This window comes from Paralichthys olivaceus, chromosome 22 (assembly GCF_024713975.1).
Source record: "Paralichthys olivaceus isolate ysfri-2021 chromosome 22, ASM2471397v2, whole genome shotgun sequence".
Lineage (NCBI taxonomy): Eukaryota > Metazoa > Chordata > Actinopteri > Pleuronectiformes > Paralichthyidae > Paralichthys > Paralichthys olivaceus.
Window position 1 is genome coordinate 5,270,941 of NC_091114.1, and position 14,514 is coordinate 5,285,454.

General features: G+C 40.2%; 1 protein-coding gene across 10 annotated transcripts in view; it reads right to left on the reverse strand.

The window, feature by feature from the left end:
• Nucleotides 1–14,514, reverse strand: part of nrxn2b (neurexin 2b) — a 618,875-nt gene that overhangs the window by 586,383 nt on the left and 17,978 nt on the right. For 8 of the 10 annotated variants that reach the window (XM_069519278.1, XM_069519277.1, XM_069519271.1 and 5 more), the window contains exon 2: nucleotides 4,166–4,275. The exons of the other annotated variants lie outside the window; for them this stretch is intronic. The gene's annotated coding sequence lies outside the window, so the exon portion shown is untranslated. The remainder of the gene's footprint in view (nucleotides 1–4,165; nucleotides 4,276–14,514) is intronic. 10 annotated transcript variants of the gene reach the window in all.

A 14,514-nucleotide genomic window follows, 5' to 3' on the forward strand; every position in this document is an offset into this window, starting at 1 on the left:
CCCCTTCCTCCTCCATTTTCTCCCTCCCATCTCTTCATCTGTCCCACTCCATTGCTAAAGTGGCAGTGGGGTCCATTGAGGACCTGTGAGTGCACTAATGCTTTGGCCACACGGTTTTCTTTTGAATTCAGTTATAGTATGAAATCTGATTTTGATGAACTGTACACAGATTCAACTCACATGCCTAATAGATAAACAGTATATGCACACTTTGTGGAAGGCATTTCACAAAAGACTTCACATTTAAAAATCACAGGCTATTGGTAAAATGATATCCTGCATCTCAACACTTTAAAAGCAAGCTTTGAGAGAGCCAGGTTGGATCCCTACCAAGGTCTTTAACAGGCAGCTTAGCGCTATCGACTTATGCTATAATGGTGCTTAGAGCAAGAACAGATGATGAGCATTTTGGGTTGTGTGTGTATGTGTATGTGTGTGTGTGTGTGTGTGTGTGTTCGTTTCTGGGGAGAGGCAGTGCTCTATTATTTATTAGCTGTATTGCAAAGCATAATGGCACTGACATCATTCCCATGTATTAACACCCACAGTGACCCGAGTGTCTGCTGGTGGTGGTTTGGAGCCTGCCAGGCTATAAACAAACAATGTTGGGCATGACCCAATCTGTTGCTAATGGCTGAAGGGTAAAGGTTAGCTTGAAACATATTTCTACAATATTTTATTATGAAATTAGTCTTCACCTGTCAAACAGCCATCAGTTTGTCCTATACTCCAAAGCCACTTTATCATACATCTGTACAACTGAATGCAACCCACAAGGCCTTGTCATTACATGTACTCATTGTGTCATATTGTGTAGAGTGTAAAAACATCAATAGCTCATTATTGAGCTGCCAATCCACAAAAAGGGATTAAAAAAAAACTAAGAAGAAGAATAATTCAATCCAATATATTATTATTATTATTATTATTATTATATTATATACCATTATTAAGTATTGTGAAGAAGAGGATGAGAAGAGCCTGTCTTTGCAGTCTAGTACTCAAATAAAACTGTCCACACAGTGTTTCTATGGAGACACCGTCTGAAAGAGACCTTCTCAGATAGATTCTTCCACACAGCTTTCATAAAACACTACAGCAGTGGCATTCTTGCCATTTTCCCTCCATCACAGCTATGTTACAATGATTGTATGCAACTGTCTGTTGATAGTACTCTCCTTTATGACAATATATCTTGAATTGCTTTTTCCCCAGTGCATCCATGGCAGCCACAAGCCAAAAGCCCTCCTGACTGTCAAGTCAATGCCAGCAGTACATTCAAATTACCATTTCACCATCGAGGGTAACTGGAAAGAATAAAAAAATGGAAAAAATAACATTTGTCCATAAAAAAAAAAAACAGAATTTCAGTAAATATACAAAAACAATGGCAGAAACAACTGCCCAAGGAACGAGAGCTGTTACAGCCAGTTTGCTGGGGGGGGGGGGGGGAAGAGAGGGGGGTCAAGTTGTTTGGCAATTTGCCTTTTTCCTGGAAGTTCCACTGCTCTTGTTTCTGTGGTATTTTTTCCTGTTTTTTTGGTCATCATCTTTCCACCTACAGTGTGTTTTGTAGGCTTAAAGCATTTGTCACACTCCACTTGATGTGATAGTGGGGAAAGGTAAAACTTGATGAAACATGCCCATGAGGAACCATGAATAATTCAGCAGGCTTTTTTCCACAAAACATTTGTTTTTGTGATCTGTGGGCTTGTATTTTAGGAGATCTCTGAGCTGTGTTTAGCTCCCGCACTGTTCCTGCCCCATTGTGGAGGAACACAAAATCATCACAGAGTTGTCATTGGCCTTGTCGAGACTTATAACTGATAAATCACACACCTGGCTCATGTCAGTGATGCCATTTAGATAACTTTTAAAGGGATGATCACTCTTACACACGCATCACATTAGTTAACTTGTAAAGACAACCATAAATATCGTAATATGGCCAACTCTGCATCGATGCAGTGACTGAATATAATCGATTCATGTTTTCTGCTACATTCATTGTTTTGACATGTTTCCAGCTCTGAATAATTATAAACACCATCTCTGATCAGAAATTATCAGGACACGTACAGGACTGACGTTTACTTTGTTTCATTCACTCTAGAGTATACGAGACACACTTTGAACCTGCTACACAACACGAGACGTAATGTGACGAGCGCAGTAAAGACCTCAGGGTTAAAGTGAGCAGAATGATTCAGAGTTATTATCTGAAATCATCGATTAATAACTAAATACATGAACTAAGTTCATGTGGGAGGAGGGACTGAGACAGGCAGACACACACACACACACACACACCCTCACACACATACACTCCAGCAGATAGAAGTTCTTTCCACAGATTATGATGAAACACAGTGTTTGAAATCATTGTTGCAGAAAAAGCAACGCCCCGTTTATCCAGAAACATAATATGAATTCAGCAGGTTTTCATAAAGATTAGTTCTAAGTGTGAGTGATTGTTAGGAAAGTTAATGTTTGTGGTGAGACTTTAAATGCCTGTATGTATGTTATACATGTGCAAATACAACATTTTAACACTGAATTTTTTTTGCTTGGCATCAGCCAGTGTACAGTATATAGTATCATGTGCCAAAGGTAAATATCACTGTACAAAAGGGCCGTGTGATATGACCGAAGTATCAAGATAAAGATACATCTCTTTACTCACACCTTTTTTTCCCCACTGTAAATATAAAGATGGGACTTTGTAACCGCAGCCATTATCTCCTTCCATCTTCATGATTAATTGCCATATGAAGTGTTGTCACCAAGACCTTCTTTCAGCTATCTTCTTTTCATACTTAATAACTAATGGTGACTCACTAAATGACTCTTTGACACCTCCTACAAAATTCATCCCATCATCTCGGAACACAAAGCAAGAGAAAAAGAGCAAACATTTTCTACCTTCCCTATGGCCATGTTATAAAGCCAAACATTATTATAAATAGCATAGTTATAGTTTTTGTCAACCATACATAACTGAATGTTTGCAACATGGCACTAATTTATGTAACTGAGAGCTAATTTACAGCACTGCACCTCTCCTCATTTAAAAAAACTAAACACATGCACAGCAGTTTGTGATACAGGGGTGATACATTTGACCTTTTGATCTTTCTCCAGTCACAACTGACTCCAACCCTAAAAAGTTTATTCTGCTCATTCTTGATTATGTGGGCTTTCCAACTTTCATTTAATAGTGCTGCTGATTATTGACAGACAAAACTGGGTTACTCTACATTTCCATTCCTTGAAGTCTGATTAGCAAATGCTATCATTGTCAAGATTACTCAGCCTGTTCGCTCTACTTTCACCATTATTCTAATTGTAAACAGTTGAAACATGAGCGGCTTGGAAGATACACAGAGAAAACAACAGGACACTTGACAATCTACAGGTGAATCCTTCTACAAAGCACCAAACTAACTATATTGTATTTTTGACATCCACCTTCATACAAATCCATGTTTGTTATGTGGCTCAATAAAGCTGCTCATTCATTCATGCAAATCCTTCCCTGCTGGAGGAGTAGGATCAGAGGGGTAGATGAAGTCTGACTGTAGGATGTGGGGGTACTAAAGATGATGTCAGCTTGGTAACGTGAGCCTCTGGCCAAAAATCCCCAAGTGGAGGAAAGAAGGGATCAATCCGAGGGTTCTATTACCCTGTCTGCATAGGTAACGTCTTGAGATGATCCCTACTATTGGTGTCTGCATGAAAAGCAAAGCCTACAGAGGATCATACTGAGAGGAGGGGAGTGGAGAGTAAAAAACTACAGGAATTAACTGCAAGGAAGGAATTTAATTTGTGTTATCAGTTTACAAAAATTAAGCCATTTCAATGCTGCTTACTAAAATGTCCCTCCTAAAATAAACAGATGCAGCCATCAAAGTTAATTCTTACTCTTTTGCCTCAAAGGAAAGACAATGCTATTTCCATCACCTGCCTGCTGTAAGTACACAGTGAACTGGATTTACCAAATAATCCTGCACACTTAAATTCTAATGTGCATGTGCATGCACAGACACACACACACAGACAAGATTGCATGCACTGCAGGGTGAAACATAACACTGCCCCATCTGAGCAAGTGCAAAAGTGGTAACAATGGCTCCTTTAGATGGATAATAGAAAGAAGAGTACTTACAAGTTCTTATCTCCCTCTCCGTCTGCAGCTTTCACTCTCCCTTTCTGTCTCTCATCCACCCTCGTCTCAGCCCTGTTGCTGCTCATGTAGATGTGTGTGTTGGGGGAAACCTGAGGAGGATCCATTACACTCTGATCAGTCACCCATAATGCCTTTTGTGTGTGTGGGCTAAAGCTCATGTAAGTGTGTGCATGTGCATGCTTGTCCGCTCTTTGTCTAATGGAGTCAAATAATTTATCATTTGGATACTATGCCATAAAAACATCCACACTAGTCAAACCATGTTAAGAGGATATCAAAATCCAAGTGATAACTCTGGGAAAATAGATGAAACTAAAATATGGGTATAACTGGTCTAATGCATGCAGAGACCATAGTTCTGTCTGCATGTGTAGAGCGTTAGGGACCAGGGCTCATAAACACACAGCCCTTCTCTAACTAAGTTATAGGATCTTTCTCTTTGTCCATTAGCCCGGTAATGAACCCCTGCCCTTTTATGACTTCCCACAGTGGTACACATTTCACTATCAGTATCTCTCACCAACTGTTTTTTTACCCATCGAGCACAGGAGGAAATGTTGGAAAGCGTGATCCCCATGATAAAGAAACAGATGATTTGTATTTTCAGACTGTGGCAGTGTATTCTTTATGGTACAATCTATACAAATACTGCAGATGGCAAAAATAAACAAAGAAAATTGTTTCCTACAATTGTTGTGTGGTACTTTCTACTAAAGAAATGATTTTCAGTGTAAACTGCACACAAAATAATATCCTTAATACCTCAGACATTGTTTCTATGAAGACACACTGTTATGTTTTCAATGCAAAAACACAAATAAAACTCAATTTAGCTGATATTTCTTACAATACATTTTGCTCCAGAGACAGCACATAAAACTTTAAGCATGGCTTAATCACAAGTTGGGCCAAGAGGGAAAATATTTTTTGGGGGGGATTTGGACAAAACAGACCCTTTAAGCTGACGACTACTTCCGCGTCATTATATAGAAATATAATGACAATGTTATTGCCAACAAAACCCTGGCAAGAAACTCTTTTCAAAATAAAACAACAAAAACAAGTGCCTTATTGACAGTACTTCCAGTGATGTTCCACTTTCTTAACCCAGCTGTGGGCACTTTGATTGAATGTACCCTGTGTAGCTGAGTGGCGTTCCACAACCCTTTTGGCATGAGTGCACTACACTGGAGTCAGCAATAAAATGATCAGATCAATAGCAGTCCTGCAGATTGTCTGTGTGTGTGTATGTACATGCACGAGAATTCTCCCTCCCATCAATCAACAGCTGGATAGCTGCTTATTCTGCCCTAAGACTACATCAACTTCAGCAACTCACCGTGGGAGAGGGGCTCCAAACCAACATCGATACACAGCATGCTGAGACACAGGGAGAATGACTGATTGAATGAAACCCTAGAGTGGTATTTGAGAGCAAAGCCTCTGACAACAGCTCAGGCTGTCAGGCTTCCAAACAGACACAAAGCCTCAACACAAAGCTCCAAGGTTAAAAGGAAGAGAGGAAAAAACAAGAGGATGATTTTGTTTGAATAAATATTATTACTAATAGCTGGGAGGTGAAAAAGGCAGACAGCTCATTTGTCAAATACACCAGTGTATGAAGGTTTAAATATTGTCAGCTACAATGTTTGCTCTTTAAATAAGCAGAACTACTGTAAATCCACTGGAAGCCACAAGTGTCTCTTTTGACTGAGGATACATGTCACTACTGATCAATACAGTGATAGAGAAACAATTGAATTGATTATTTCTTACATTTTTAGATAGTCAAGGGTTAGGGTGACTTGCATTATACAAGTGGTAAATGAGTTTAAATACAAAAAATGTATGTTCTACAAACATTTGTATGGTAGAATGTCTATTCTAAGATGTATTTACGGATACGGAAGATTGATATCATGCATAGGTGCAGCAATTTAGCAAGCATGCACAAATATTAAAACCAGTTTGATCAACTGCATTGTTTATTTATGCCACAAAATGCTGAGTCAGGCAGCCATTTTCTAATTTCCTCTTCACTTCCACTTCAATCATTCTACTATTGGCTGCACAGCAAAACTTGTGACTGAATTAATCTGGAAAAGGAACCAAAGTACACCCCCCAATAACAGAGAGCTCGTCAGCTTTGTTTTATGTTAACATTATAACAAACTGACAGTTATGTACACAACAACTGGAACTAATCTTTGCACTTCTGCACAGAAGTGGTGACGATGGGGATTCAATCTTGGCTCACACCAAAAGAAGACCAACTTTTCTGTCAGAGCGGGGTTGATTGGGAATCATTAGCATTTTCACATACATTCAAGTATAGGTCTGCTGCTACACACTGATGAATAAGTAGAAATCAATTCAACATTTTATTTGCATCCATGAATTTGTTTCTATCCAGAGTCCATTAGGCTCAGACTGAGCAAGATCATATCACAGATAATTAATGTGGGGGATTATGGATGAGATGTGAAACTCTCTGGTCTCTATCTTTTTGCTACTTTAAGTAACTCAATGAAGTGATTCCATTGTGGCGAAAACAATTTCATTCACATGGGACTTACTGTAAAATAAAGATGGGACTTACTGCACAGTCCCATCTAATTGTTGAGTTCAGCAGTGGATTTGCTCCTCCGTCAGTTTGTTCTTCTTCTGCAGATTATGTTCTTGTATTACCCTATTCAGGGGCAGCCCATGAAACCCATGCTAATTTCACCCCTGTTTGGTGTGCAAATGTCTGGTGGCGGAACAATGAATTTGCACTACCTGTGCCAAAGATGAAAAATTTGAGAAATCAGACGTTAAGTCGCTAATCCTGCCTCTACTCTATGATTAAATCCCACAGGAAATAATCCTACTTTACAGTAAGTCTTCTGAGGTAAAGGAACACCACAACAACTTGTTGGAGTTGCATCTTCAAAGGTCAAATTTATTTAACACTGTAGAGTGCTCTGACTGCAAATGCACAGTGTATCTGAGAGGAGTTAAGACTGAGAGTTTGAGGTGCTAATATTTTTGAAAGGAAAATGTGCACACAGCTCTAAACCTTCCTGATTTCATATTGTGGGAGAACGGCAATGATTGCAAGACAACACATGTTGCATCCTTGTGAATCAATCCAGTAATTTATCACTAGCTGCTTTCCGAACTGTAAATTAATTTTCCTTATCTCTAGCTGTGAAGCTGGCGCTCAGGTACTGTAGCAGTACTGAGCCTGGATATTATCCAGTATTTTAAAAAGGGGTTTTGGCTTTAGATCCAGCGTGCACTTTCATAATCCAATACTTATCTGAATAAGTCATATAGCTTTCAGGCCTTTTATGCTGTACTTAGCAATTACATCTGCATGTTGAACACGTCTAAGGCTTATATTTGTCTCCAGCATTAGAATTAAATTTCCAGGAAATCAGACGATCAAACTGTATCTCAGTTCTTGCATGAGTGACCATTCCATTCCTGATATAATGGACCATTGAAGTGCTTGATATCTATCCTCCTCTGCAAAAACTCCCTTCTCAGCTAATTGTGGCCAGATAGTCTGTCTTCAGCACATATATATTCATTCCGAATGACAATAACAGTGGACCACTGACACTCACTTTAGCTATTTCACTTAATATCTATTACTATAGATGTTTATACTGTCCAATTATGCATCATCACAAAGAAGAATAAAGCACCGTCTCCACTTTGTTTGAATGTTCTCAAAAGAAAAATATCTGAAGTGGAAATATTATGTCTTCTGACAAAAATTTGAAAACTGGCATTGTGAATACTTTTTGGGGTTGAAAATGAAATTACTTAATGTTTCCAACAAATGGTTATTTTTCCTGCTCCCAAACAGAGATGTGGCAGTATCAAATTTCCTTTGAACAGATATTAGATATAAATATCATCGTAAACTGCAGTTCCGCAAAACAATTACCAAGCTGTTTTGAAATACTACTATTACAGCTAAAATATTGTGCGTCACTACTACTGCACAGCATGATCACATTAGATTTTATTAATCCTAATCAACAGAAGAGTACCAACTAATTCATCAGAATCATTCTAAGACCATCCATATAAAGTAGCTCCACTTCAAGTTATAGTGCGCAACCTTAAACACATTGTCCAAACATTTAATACATTAAATACTTCAAAGATGTAAATAAGTCTCCCACATATCTGGTGAGGGTGTGATTTGACAGGGGGCTGGCAGGGTTGTTACGACCACATTTGTCTACAGTACAGTATTTCATTAGAAAAGTCAAAGGGTGCTGAGAGATCAATACTGCAGAATATCAGAAGCTAAGTAAGCACATGATCCTCTCCCGTGGCTGCTTCATGGCTAAATAGCTGCCAGAGTCACCGTAGGACTCCGATAGGAGGATCAGACATGAAGCGGAAAGCCATCTAAGGTAACTTCAGTCTGGTATACCCCTTGTCGTCATCCTTTGTTGTTGTGCTGCCAGCTAACCGCTAGCCAGCATCACAGGGGACTGGCACCGAGAACCGACAGTGGGAGAGCGGTGATGCCCAAGTTCACTCACAGTGACAGCTAATGCCTTTTGAAAAAGTGGCCACAATGCCACCAAAGGGAACTAGGGGGATAGGCAGTGAAAAGTTCAGCCGTCTCATCTCAGTTTACCATCGCTCCCCCTGCACTAATCTGACAGCTGCTGTACGACAGCCTGCCTGGGAAGCCTGTTTCTTTCCATGCCCTCTCTTCCTCTTTATCTTAACATATATACTTTCTTTTCCTCCCCTTCCTTGCTCTTTGTTGCTGCCTCCTCCCCTCACTCTCTCTGTGTCTCCTCCCTGCCTGACATCGGATCAATGCCATTTCTTCTTCCCCCTGCCAATGAAATAAAGTATAATGACAGCTGACTAGGGGGTTAAATAGAAGGAAAAAACATTGTTAATTTATTTTTGTCGATAAGCTATGACATGTTGGATGAGGTTTTAGAACATGTATTTTCGAAAAAAGAATCACATGCTCCAAAGAGGAGGAACCGGAAACCTAGTCAAATACATCTATGTCTATGGTCTGGGTAAGACATACTGACATAGGATAATTAAACATTAGATTAGACAGAATGATCAGAGTATGCCAAATAATTTGCTGGTAAATCATATGCCGTCACCATGTATCCTGACTAGCCCTGCATTACCTCAGTCACTGCGGTGACACACAGCTTATTAAACTGATTGAAAGGTGACCTAAGCTAAGTGGATTGAGTATAGCAACCACTGATTGATCAATTCATTGAGTTGATTGATTTTAGGGGAGTAGTGCCACTGTTTCCAGTCTGAAAATGCTGATGCAGTGCAGTCTCGTACACAAGCAGTCAGACCACACTGATTTGTTCATTATTGCCTCAGGAGAAAAAGCATTTTAAGTGCAAACCCACAGGATGTATTTACGGGAGGACCAGTCATTTGCACCGAGAAAAATAAATATCAAATTATATGATACAGATACTCCATGTCCCTTGCCTTCTCTTCTTCCCTTCTTTCTTTCTGTTTTAGCTCTGAGCTCATCTAAACTATCCAATGAGGGACTGCTAACAGGATGTTGCCTATTAGATCCTGGGATGGTGGAAGCCTTTAACTATGATGTGTCATCAACATGCCGCCTTTAGAGCAGCTCAGCAATTGGAATATTCCCTTCCGCTTCTCCAATAGTCAGCTAATTGAAGATGAGGGACTGATGATTAATTATCCCATCCCAGTGCACTGTTTACATAGATGATCGCCACTGATGAGGGGTGATTAAAATTGAACTGCCACTCATTTTCAGGCTTGGTGTCAAGCATTGTGCAGATATGTTGATATCAGCGTTTTTGTAACTCCCTCTACCATTGTTGCCCGTCATAAAATCACTGCTGTGATTCTGTCACGACAGTAATATCACAGAGAATGAACAGAGGAACTGCCAACATGCTGAGCTGACAGATGATAGCGACATGTTTCACTCAAAAGGAGTTGTTGAATCCCGTCTACAGAAATTGGCATCTGTCTTGTGGCATTAACCAAGTCAAACACAGCAGTGTGTCTACTATATGGATTAATTAAATGCATCTGTTCTGGCAGATCACACCAGGCACTCACATTTTCATGTTTAATTCAAAAAACAAAAGAGATCAAAATTGTATAACTAAATCCACTTACATTTCCTATAATATTACGACTAAAAACAGACTGCACAGACATGGGACATCTTCATTCGAAAGGCTATGTACATCAGTGGCAACAACTTGACCACTGTGCAGTAAGCATTAAAGTGCCACAGAAGATGTATTCTTTAGTTTGCCTTGGGAACACATGTACTATGCTCTCATGTGCACCCAAATGATGGGTACACAGAGAGGACAGGTGTTGTGCCAAAGTCTGCCTGCTTGCTGAAGTGCATGCTTGTAACAGGAACGTGCACAGCACCTTTACAGATTTTGATGAGCCACAGGTACGGTTGGATTGCTCCGGGTGATGCCATTGGCCATTCAAACTATGACAGACAGATCAATGTGCTTGTGAGAAAGAGAGTTAAAGATGTTTCACTGTTTTAAGAGAAAAGCAAAAAAAAAAAGTCAGGTCATTATGAAACTGTGGCCGGCTGCTACAGTCTAGGTATTCAAATGTCAAGCAAACAGATGCTGTTCTCTTCAGACCAAACCGCTTATAGACCGAATTAGTCCTGAAAGAATCACATCTCCAGTACCTTTACTTGCATACATGATGCCTACCAAAGCACAGTACTGTCAAAAGAAAGTGCTGTAACTACCCTGAAATATTGCCTTATTTTAGCTTCGATTGGTTCCTGATTATCCATACAAAAACTTTTCTGCAACAACAACAAAAACTAGATATCAAGGTTGATCATCCTGCATTTTTTAATTATATTTCAAATAAAGTCAAAATAGGAAAAAATATAAAGATAGTGGAAGGTTTCCTTATCTACAATAGTCATATCAGTTGGTTCACACCAGAGCAACAAATTCAGACTTATTGGACTCTTAGAATCTTCTTTCAATCTGCACATTGTAAGACGATGGCCAAAACCAGAAGTCCGGAGTAGACTGTGGCCTGGCCCTCGTTTTTGGTCATTAGGCATTTGATGAATGTGCCCAGGACCACACAGGAAGGGACATGACGCCCAAACGGCAGGCAGCCATAATGACTCGCTGCATATCATATAAACAGATCAGTCATTTGCCAAAACAAACAGTGCCAAACTGTGGGTGACGCAACCCAGAGAGGGGAAAGACAGCCTGTGCTTGTTGGTTTGGTTTACTTGGACCCATTATTTGAACATTAACACGTAGCATTTCATAAATACCCTCGGCACATACACATATTAAGCCCCTGTAGGCTGCCAGCTCCTTCATTACCACGCCCACGCACAGTCACGCAAATGGAGCAGATGTTGACTGTTATGAGCATTTTTTATTTTATTTTGTTGTATGTATATGTTTGAGCAATCTAGCATTCAAGGAGCAACAGCATTTGCTGCACTGAGTTAAAACAAAAAAAGAAAGAATGAGAAAAGTAAAGGCTACTTCCCACATTTTTTATGCACATCGTCAATTTGTAAGTAAAAAAGTCTGAGTGTAAATCTCAAATAATCATGAAAACATTTTTGAGGAAACTATTGAAGCTTCTACTATTAGATCCATATGGAGTTTACAAATCAACAAATTCCAAATTTACATCCTGTTTTATACATTATGCTTAACCATTTGAGGCCTGACTCTTAATTGCATGATCTTTTTGCACTCTTCCTCTGAAGGGGGTTTATTTTGATGAATTACTCAACATCACATTCAAATTTGAATTGCATTCAGATGGACACTCTACTACAAAAGGATAGACAGAGAGAAGAGAGCATATCCTCATGTTGTAACTGCTGGATGCAAAACAGTTAAACATAGACGCTGCCTATGAGAGCAGAAATGCCCCCTAAGCTGCATTTGCCTTGAAATAAGACAGTGTTAAAACAGACTCTTAGGGAGAGGAGATGCACAACAGACAGTCGGAGAAAGCATAGAGAAGAAGAGAGGGAAGGATGGATAGGCTGGTTTTTGAGAGAAAGCCAGAGGGACTGTAAAGCACAGGCTTTTTATTTGAGTATTTGAATATTATTTGAATATCAAATGATAGCAATTTTCTCTGCCTGTCTCTCCAGCAGGACTCACTAGCACTGAGTGCTTTTGTGGAAGTCACAGTTACCACAGTGAATTTAAGCTCCACTTTACATGTCCCCACTGACAATCAGCTCCAATCTTCTGCCTTGCCTTTCTTCCCCTTCCTCCCCATCTGCTTCCTCTTCCCTTTTGCCTATACTCCTCTTCCTCCTCCTTGCCTCCTCAACTAAGTGTCATAATTCCTTGTTAACACAGCTAAATGAATATGTTGTCATTAAAATGGTACTAGAGGGCTCAAAGCGAGTTAAGTATAACAGCTTTATAGTACAAACAAGATGTGGTGGGGTGTGAGGGTGTTAAGTGAAGATATGTGACATCATGTCCGCCATAATTCCCTTGTGACTCAACTTCCCCCATCATGTTTACCCAAATAAGAGGTTTCCATTCTCTACCCGTATAGGAACTAGTGCAAGTTGGGCATCAATTCACAAAACAGTTTCATTTGCAATCCACAGGTTAGATTAGCCCACTCATGCAGGACCATTCCATATGAGTGAGTTTGATAAGCATAAACATCCAATCCACACAGCACAGGAGGATTACCAACAAGGCGGCCTGTTAGTGCTAAATTATGCACAATGACATCTTACACATGCATTTGTCTGCTATGCTGTGGGGCCTTGAATGCTCGGCGTCCTTAGAGTGGGTGAGTCTGCACTGAAACCCAAACCACAGCGGTGTCTCGACACCGTTCTCGGAAATGCTCCCAACCCATCTATGATTTAATCCTCATTATACACGCCGACATCCTCTGCAGTGCCACCGTTTCAAACCGCAGTCTACCAAACCGATTGTGGGCCATTACAAGTGAACGTATTACTGCGGCCGCATTGTGTGAGGCTAAAATGTGTCTTAAGCACATTTTGTGTGATCTGCCGCTAGGCTGGAAAGCAAAAAGACAGTCGGTGAAAGCAGCCAATAAGTGAATGCAAAAAGCAGGGGCATGCAAATGCAGATTCCTTGACACATCCAGCAGCACAGAGGAGATGCCTATAAAAACAGAAAATGCAGCTGAAAGGAAGTGTGAGGGAATTTGATGGGTGGGCTGCAGTATATTATCTCAGAGTGATGTAGTACAGCACACACAATTGATCGGGGAGGCAAAGTGCTGTTTAGCTGATATCTCTGAGTAATGGCAAATTTGCATATATTTTTCCTCAGTCCTCAGGTGGCTATGCTAAACTATGCTAAACTGACAGAAGGCCGATTGAAATAAATGATAGTGCCCCTGCATATGTGGGCAACCACTATGCACTGTGTGCAAGCCTGAATTTATGGGAAAATGAAAAAAGGAGGGAAAGACTGGAGATTTGGTGCAAACTGATCTGTGCCTACATAACTGCAAAATCTGGACTGTATCTATACTGAATGTAGTTTCAACACAATATCTTTGCTTGTTAATATACACAGATGTTTTCAGGCTCCCTATGTGCCCCGTAAGCTCTGATTGATGGACGTGGCCGACAGCTGTTAAACATTTACACAGGGCCTCATGATGAAGCAATCATCCACACATCAAGAGGTCTGACGTAAATCTAACAGCCAGCCAGACACATTACACGCACACACATGTCTCAGGGCCAGGATGAGCCAGCCAGGTGGAAGAATACTAAAGATGATGAGCATCTAAGCAAAATCATCCTCATGTTCTCCCACAAAAATATACATCGCCCTAGATCTCCATCTTTAAAAAGTGTTCAAACTTCAACATGCAATTCCCCCTGACCTCCTTTCACAAATAATGAGCAAGCAGTGTTGCGTTGGAACTCAGCATGCCAGTAACATTAGGCCATAAGGCCTGGGCTAATTCAATTATAAAGCCTTCACATACCAATGGGCAGCAGCTCTGCAAGAGGCACCCTACACTCTGAGACATCCTTTCCCTGTAAACAAGAAAAGACGATGTTTCTTGCCCGCAGGCTACGATCCATGAATACTCTCGTACATCCGCTCACTCACACACACAGAAAAATATGAGCGCTTCTACTTTTTGAACACACTGACACATGGAGAGCCCATTAAGGTGAAGAAAATGAAGACGCATGCAAACGGCAGTGCAAACAAACACCTAAGTAAGATGACAAAGAGTTCACAAAGGAAACCAGTGAAGCATACATTCGGAGATGATTG